Source organism: Varroa jacobsoni, unplaced genomic scaffold (assembly GCF_002532875.2).
Source record: "Varroa jacobsoni isolate VJ856 unplaced genomic scaffold, vjacob_1.0 scaffold_348, whole genome shotgun sequence".
NCBI classification, from domain to species: domain Eukaryota; kingdom Metazoa; phylum Arthropoda; class Arachnida; order Mesostigmata; family Varroidae; genus Varroa; species Varroa jacobsoni.
The window spans coordinates 254,402-262,857 of record NW_019213250.1 but is presented as its reverse complement, the minus strand read 5'-3'; the positions used below and the strand labels follow the sequence as shown (position 1 = coordinate 262,857).

General features: G+C 40.0%; 1 long non-coding RNA gene across 1 annotated transcript; it reads right to left on the bottom strand.

Annotated features, from left to right (window-relative positions):
• Positions 1–305: 305 nt before the first annotated feature.
• LOC111259580 (uncharacterized) lies at positions 306–1,235 on the bottom strand. The gene is made up of 2 exons (XR_002679710.2): positions 1,141–1,235; positions 306–638 (listed from the first exon to the last, which is right to left on the bottom strand). It is a non-coding gene; the product is annotated as an uncharacterized LOC111259580 (long non-coding RNA).
• Positions 1,236–8,456: the final 7,221 nt, after the last annotated feature.

The window sequence follows — 8,456 nt, the reverse complement described above, 5'->3', positions numbered from 1 at the left end:
ATCCCTTTCTTTGGACTAATACGTAAAGTGACATTCAATTAGCTCGAGTGATAACAAACGACGTAACCTTATATCAAAAAACGATAAAAACTGGCATATTTCTTTCAATGTCATCTCTCAAAATTTCTTCAACCGATTTATAAGCGTAAATATAATTAATTAACTGCGTTTGACTTCAAAGAATAACGCTCAAACCCTTCATGACTGCTTTTTTTTGACATTTTATATAACGTTTCGAAAATCTTGTAAGTACTGTCGGTAGGTATTTAAATAAATACATTGAAAAAACTAAAACACTTATCATATTTATGTCTATTGTAAATAAATTTGTACCCCGGTGTTTATTAGAAGGTTCAGAAGTCTCCGGTGACTACCGAATTTTCTCTGTTCAAAGCCGGTTCAGTTAAAACTTCCATCCGCGTCCGCTGTTTTGAGCTCTGAAGATACCTTTCGAAGAATAGTTTATACAATACGGTTTATTTTTAGAGTAACTACTCTAAAAGGGCCAACATTTCCACCAGTGTGACTGACGTTGGAGCAGTTACATCAAAGAGCCTCATCCCAAGCCTATACATTTAGCTTCGATCTCTGCAGTGGTCATCTCGACGGATGATGTCAAGCAACTACGCAAGTATGTCCTGGTCAGTGAACCAATGCAAAAAACATTAGTAGTTCTCAATCTGCTACTATCCTGCGTGGCCCGTCGTTTCATACATTGACAAATGTCTAGTATCCACTCATATGTAGATTAAATACGTACGTGCTCAAAAAAACCAATCAAACAATACGAAAAGGTACTGAGAGGGTAAGAAGAGAGGGAGAAGAGAAAATAAGCGGTAGATTTCCGTAATGGATCTAACTTTGGTAGGGTTAGATTTTGAGAAAATCGAACTTCAAAAATACCGAAATTTAACCATATAATAGATTATACATGTACTTGTCATGCTGCTTATGTCGTTTACTCCTCAGGCGAGAAATGTTGAGTGAAAACAGGGATGCGCTGTTTTTAAGGGTTCGTGTCTCTCAAAATCGAATGATCTTGGGGGTTAAACATCAACCTTAGAATAAACGAGTTCACAATTTCCTATGAATATAAGCTAACAGGGATGCATCTCTCAGGAGTATCTCCTAAGTTGTTACCTTCGTTGAGGAAAATACGAGGCTGCAGCGCCGTATACGACAAATACAAAATCCGAGACTTATTGACACCGTCCTGCGATAGGCGAAAACTGAAATTTTATTGTGGTCTAATGATCGGCGGTATTCATCTAGCGCAACCACCATTGAAAGAAACGACCTCACGTGTTCAAAGTGATGTAGAGATAAAATTGACATATTAATCTGTCGATATCCGTCATCTACATGCATCACACACTCGCTATGCACGTGCATGCCCACTGACGTACATAATAGGAAACTGATTGTGTTTCTCAGCTACATAATCTCGCGTGATCATTTCTCACACGCAGTATACCTTTCCTCATACTTAGGACCGAGTTCGAAAGGTCGAGTTCGATTTTCTCTTAACTCTAATCAAAGCAAAACTTGATTTCGAGCAAAGTTCGAATCATCGCGTGTGGCTAAATCGCCACCTGGCTAAATCGTACCCTGACAAGACAGAACTGGAAACAGCCGTCGGCGAGGACCTCTTCTTCTTTCGAAAGGGTCTCGCGCAGCTGCGTAGTTTCTCTTTTCTGTTCGGTTTGTTAATACACGGTTCGTACTCAGGCTGAGGAGGAGTGTTAAACACCAAATACATTTCTTTGCTTTTTTATGCCTTACGCCCGAGAAGAAGAAATCGCCTTCGGGTTCGACACGTTAGATGACGAAATGGAGGGCACCAAAGAGCTGGATAGAAAGGCGTGCCATCGTTGTGTACGGATGTGAGGAGACGCGTGCGGCCGCTCGCTGTGTTTCTGTATACATGTGTGCATGCATATATGTATCCGTTATGCATTGGTTGTATACGATGTCACCTAGACTCCACAAGCGCCGAGGCGGTTTCCATGTGCTTCGTTCTGTTTTGTATTTCTTTGTCTGTTGACTCAGCTAGCCATCTTTTTTCAACCCTATGATTGTTGTTGTTGCCTTTTCTTGTTTGGGAAAACAGAACGGGGACATAGAAAGGGCGAAGACCCGCTCGTTTACATGCCATACGTCCCCTTGCCCACTTTTTCACTGCCCCGCCCTGCTACGCGACTAGCTCGAGCATATTCGGGCGTGTTCGGGCACGATTATAGCTGATTTGCATATCGTTGCATTGCGGTCTCTTGGTGTATTCCCACTTTCCATCGGCGGACACTTTTCGCATGACGGAAAATCGGAACATGGAAAGCGGAGCCCGTAGCATTAAAAGATGCCAGCGAGCGCTGTGAGGCCCAGTAGAAAAACTCGTCGCCTCGATTTTCACGGCAATCCTGTTCTCGACCAGTAAAGCGGCGCTTTCGACTCGTTTAGTTCCTTAGCAGCGAGACCAAGTTCCAAGCTGTTCTGTCATAGGACTTTATGTAAGTACCGAGAGAAGCGGACGTTCTAAGGGCATCCTAAAATTAAAAGATCAAGCTTGACCATGTTGTACTCTTCATTTCGTCATTAGTTTGGCGAATCTTTGTGTGACGCATAGGGTTTAAAAGGAACAGCGTAGAAAAGTTCGTCGCGATTGGGGGCGGCGGCCACAAGAACCCAAAGCAGTTCATCAAATCCGCTAGCTTACCACGGGTACTCACAAGCGCTACTGCTATTGCACTACGAAGATGAGAAAGCGACGCGCACAATATATGCGCAGTGCTTTCCGACGCTGACGACAAAGGTGTTTCAGTTGAGAAAGCGTCAACACTTTGCCAAGTAGATCAATTAGTAGATATGCCTCGCCCTTAGCGGGAGACCCGTTCCCTCGGAAGACGATGAAGATTATTTACAGCTGTTACAGTAATGTTGCTAAGTAAAAATGAAATTAAGAACATTAAAAACAAAAAAAAAACGCAGTTTTTACAAAAGATATTCTCATGATCGGTTAACATTTACAACTGTTGGTATTGGATATGCCACTAATATTATACATGGTGTAATAGATGAGAAATTCAGAATGAAACAGCCAGCTGTGGTAGTCTGTGGGTCGAAAAACTTTAAGTTTATTCCTGTTTAAATAAAGCACATATACATTCTTTCTGAAGAGAGCAATAACTATATGGCAACATGATTTTCACGCACCATAAACTTTCTCAGAGGAAACGTTGTATTCAGGATCATATTCAGTATAATAAACAAATTCCATCTATTATTACGATACATATATAATGTACGTGTTCACACAGAGATTTTCAACATTCTAGAGACACAACATGCGTATGGGGCGTGGCTTTTTTCTCTAAAATCTAACACTGTCACCCAACATACGGATGTGTAACCGACCCGAACCATCCGGGAAGCTGTGCTTCTAGCTGCACACCTGGACCGCGACGCTATCTAGCAAGATTATGTAAGGCGTGCACAAAGCATTTGCGCCTCTAGCGATTTAATAAAAAGAAAAAGAAGATTATATGCCGCACGAATCACGCTGGCGAAAATGCAGAAGTTATAGTTGGATCTCTGTAATCCACCATACTAGCCAAACATTGCTTCCGCAGATTAATTTTCAAAATGTCGACAATTTCTTATTAAAAAATTATAGTAGAAATTGTTTTTTGAGGCTTAGACTATCGTACCTCAGACTTCTATTTAAACACAGCACTAACGTCACCATCTAAATGACAGCATATGACAAATGGTAGTAGTGCGTATTTCGACTAAAACAAAAGAGTTAGGCCTATGAGGAAAAAAATTAGAAAAAGCAGAGTTGGAAAAACATATATATATATATATATATATAAGAAGGAAATGAGGCTGGTATAAGGAAGGTTATTTTTCAAAGCTGCACCTCCTCGTTTTATGAATCGATCCTGCCAACGCAATATTTTTACTTTCAAGCCTAAAACCGTTTTAAAGTTGTGTAAACAAATTCGGAAAATACATTTACTAAATCTATACACTCTAGACATAACAAGGGCTAAGCAATTCTGCACGAGAACGGCTAATGGGGTTAGGCTACAGATCGCGAGAAAAGGACAAGCAGTTTCGCACATGCTGTCTCCCAGCATGATAACCCAAGTCGAAGGGGTCAACAAGGGTGGTGAGAAGAACAATGGGGCTATGTGAAATAGCACGCATTTGAGTAAATACGGATGGATATAATGGTAATTATATGTATTTCTAGAAAAAATAAACGACAGGTTCTACAAGTGAACTACGAACTAGCTTCACAGCAAAAGTTCACAACACATAGGGGCAGGATTAAGCATACATAGGAAGAAAAAAAATTAGCTTTTACAACGGAAGGTCTTTAATAGCATTGATATACATTTATCATAAAAATAGTGTCCCAAATATTGAAGCTCCATTAAATTAATAACGAGCACAGATTTCTCAAACATACAAGAAATCGAAGACACGTAGCAAACGGGCTGGTAAAGATATCTGAGGATTAACTATCGTTGTTCAAATACAGGGATACGACGCATAGCACCATCAAACCCACTACACTGTAGATTCATTATATTTTGAGTGCTACGTGCGATTCCTTGAATGTTTGTCGTTGTAGGTAGAGAAAGCTCCGCCCGGTTCTTAAAGGCCTTCGTCAAACCTAGATGCGAAACGAAGGCTCCACAAAATAGCAGCCATATAAAAAAAAGGACTTTGCACTGAGATGGTCTTTCATAAGAGGAAGGCCCGCTTTTGTGTATTGGCTATGAAAAACTTATAATTTCAATTGCATTGTCACATACGTAAGTTTAAATTTACGCATAAAGTGTATGGCTAATAATTGCACTTAGCCTGGTATGAAAATAAATGCATACTACCATTTATTTAATAATTTAACAAAAAAGATAATAATGTAAGTCTATTTGAAATCGCGGTAACGTATTATCTTATCCTAAATATTATTACTGTTCATCTTCAATTTTTAGAGATACAAGTTCTATCTGAGTATAGATTATACAGTTAGAGAGTAACGGCTAAGTTGCGGTATGTCATTGAGTTGTCTTAATATATTATTGAAGTTGAAGTCATTGAGCTGATTGAATAATAGTTCCTATTATAGCCGTACCTTCTAGAGTCACTTACTGATAAAGGGACGACCTATAAGCATGAGGGCGAGAAGTTTCTTAGTTTAACTTCTAAAAGCAACTCTGAACAGCGTATTCTATATAAGCGTCAATTTTAAGAGGCCAGCTTCAACAGTACTTTTAAAAAGCTAACGTCCGCGCAGATGTATTTAAATGGCTGTCTATACGTTTCTCCATATTTACAGGAGCGAAAAAAACGCTAATTACAACGAATAGTTCTCGAGATCTGCTTCGGGCAAATTTCATATTTAGTAAAATATATTAGAGAAAATTAAACTTTCGTCGGCTACAAGTTGCATTTCATTGGACTTTTTCAACAGTTTCAGTTGTGGATCAATACTTACGTGTAGGGGCATTTTAGCTGTTGTAGCTATTATATGTCTGGCGTAAATTTTTCTTTGCTGTGGAAATTAGCGGACAACACTGTACCCCATTCCTTAAGCCCATGATCACTATCAAGTTCTCGAAACTTCAACTGTGCAAGATGATAACAAACGTAAAATTCATGTATAATAGCACATGGCTAGCAAGATGTACAAGCACCTAGCTACGTGATGCTGATACTAAATTTTATCTTATTGACTGGTACTAATATTACTAATACGTATAAATAGACTGCTACTGGTATGATTTAAATGAGCTGTTAAAGTAGCTAGGGAAACAGTGCGTGTTGTTTACAATTAATAGCAACATAATATGATTAAAAATGCGATAAAAGTAAAAAAGGTTTCCCTGCCTGTCAAAACAAAGGTTCTACGTTAAAGTGCCGTTTTGTTGTTTTTCGGCGACGATTTTTACTATTTCTTTTGTGATTGATCACATATGACCTTGCTTGTTTCCGGAGTTAGCCGTAGAAGGAGCAATCGTCCAGGTTATGCGTACTCATAGCGGTCCCCATGTCCAACTGAACCGCTGCGCCTGACTCCATTCCCTCTATCCTCGATGGCAGGTGCCTTCGCCAATCGTCCGGCTATGACCACCTTAAAGCGCCATTGTTTAGTCAGCTGAAAGGACGAGGGAAGCAGTGATGTCCTGCGACCCTTCGAAGTAGCGTTTTGCGCCGACACTGGCTCACATCATCACGTTTGAGGGACAGCATCTTCACAAATTTCACGCCCACCTCGCACTACGGTCAGCACTACTAATTCTCTTAGCTTTTCGGACTTTCAGTTCTCGGCCGACCCGGGGATCCAGGTTTAAGCAATTATATGCCACGAGAAACGGCTAAGGCACCGTCTCCATGCAGTCGAGGAAGCTACAGGAAATTTATAAGCCATTTCATCCCCCAGCTTAAGCTGTCTTTGAGACAGTCATTTGTTTAAAGGAAAAAAAAATGAAATCACGAGACCATGATATGAATCTCGTGGAGTGAAAGTGATTGAACACCCGGTCCGGGAGATTATGAGTCTGCTGGGGATCAATGGTTAAAACAAATAATAATAAAAATAAGAGTAAGTGCTGATGGAAGCGTTATTCAAACCGTTTTATTTAGTGACTAATTTTACATGTAAAGTTTTTAGTTGAGTTAGGTATTCAGTTCAGAATAACTTTTCCATATGATCATGAGCACGGAAACTTATTTCAATTGAAAAAATTACCTTCTCGTATGCAAATTTTTTTTGCAAACCACAGCGTGCATCAGCAAAAGTACAATAAAATGGCCGGTAATAACGTTCGAAAACATACATACTTAGCCAAATAGTATTATATTTAGACCAGACTTCGCTAAAAGTTTTACTCAAAGGTAACTTATCTGCTAAAATATATATTACGGAGCCTCGCCCTAACAGGAATCACTCCTACTTCGTCTTCAGGCCAGATGCACAATTAGCTAGATCGGATCTCTTTCTAGAGCCCGTAGTCTATATTATTCAGAAATTCTTTCAAAATGTTTCTTGGCTCTCGTTACGTCTCTCAGAACTAATGCGTACGATTCTATCGCAACAGTCCGTTACCATCAGAAGTATTGTCCAAACCAATCACGACTCATTCTACCTTGTTTGCCACCACTCATGAGCAGAGATAACATACACAATATACAACATACACCCACCCTCTTTCGAGACATCACATCGCAGACGGCTTTATACTTCTTACATAGTCTTACCTTCATACGCAAATACGGTATACATGACGACGCAAAAGGGTTAAATAACAATCTACAACAATATTAAACCTTGTACTGGACTAAAGTTTACTGAACCAAACTTACCTCTAAGTTAACACGTGCAAATAATTACCCCGTAGCATCCTGTAGCTGGTAGAATTGTGCTGTTTCGTGAAAGAACCTGTAAAGACCCTCGGGGGTTCGGCCAATCAACGTTCAAGTAGTCAGTCTTTCATTTGTTTTAGCGAGTGGTAGTGCGGTCTAAGTCAGCTAAAAAATAAACCTTTTAAGAAAGAGGGTTTATGTGCTGGGCCCGTTCAAGGCGAGTCATTAAACCTAGGCTTGATATTCAATATTTCTTAAGTGTGCACAAACTTGTTATCCCTAAACATGTGTCTCTATATAAAGCGTACTGATTGATCTACCTGTCAAAGTCTGCCCCCATTCCAAGACAGAAATTGGCGATTTCATGGACTCAATAACTAATATAAGCCACAACACATTAGACCCATTAATGCGGCGTCCAACTTACGCGTTAAGCATACAACTTACTTGTCGCATTATCTGATCTGCACCACAGCGGTTTTACTAATTTTACTTATTTACCCAGTCGAAGTTCTTTCAGAAATGCATCAATAAATGCTCTAAATCTAGCGTCTGAAAGAAAAAGAAAAGCACTAATTTAAAACAGAACAACAAATAATGTCTTAAAGAAGCGATTTCCAATCGTTACAAGACGCTTAGCGGAGAAAATCGTGTAGACCACCATTCACTGTTGGATTCTAGACATTTAGATCGAGCAGTAATTGCATGATTTCCCTTTATTGTATACGGTCACCATCATCCCATACCCAAACAACATACGCGTATCTATGCTGGAATAGATTAATCCAGCCACGCGTTTGGCCAGCCATGATTCTACTGCAGCTGATATCTTTCGTCATGCTACTAAAAAATCGTTGGTTTTTACCTTGCGCTTTTGTCATTTACGAGCTGCGTAGACATACAGACGTGCAGGCAGTTAGGCAAACAGTACAGGCTCATCTGAGCCAGGAGTACAGGACAAACGGGGCTAAGCCAAGGACGACAAACATGCACGTACCCCGTACGTTTCACCCCACTCCATCTTGACGCATTATGACGCACCGACTATAGGCTACTCTATGGCACGTACTTCTTTGCATGAA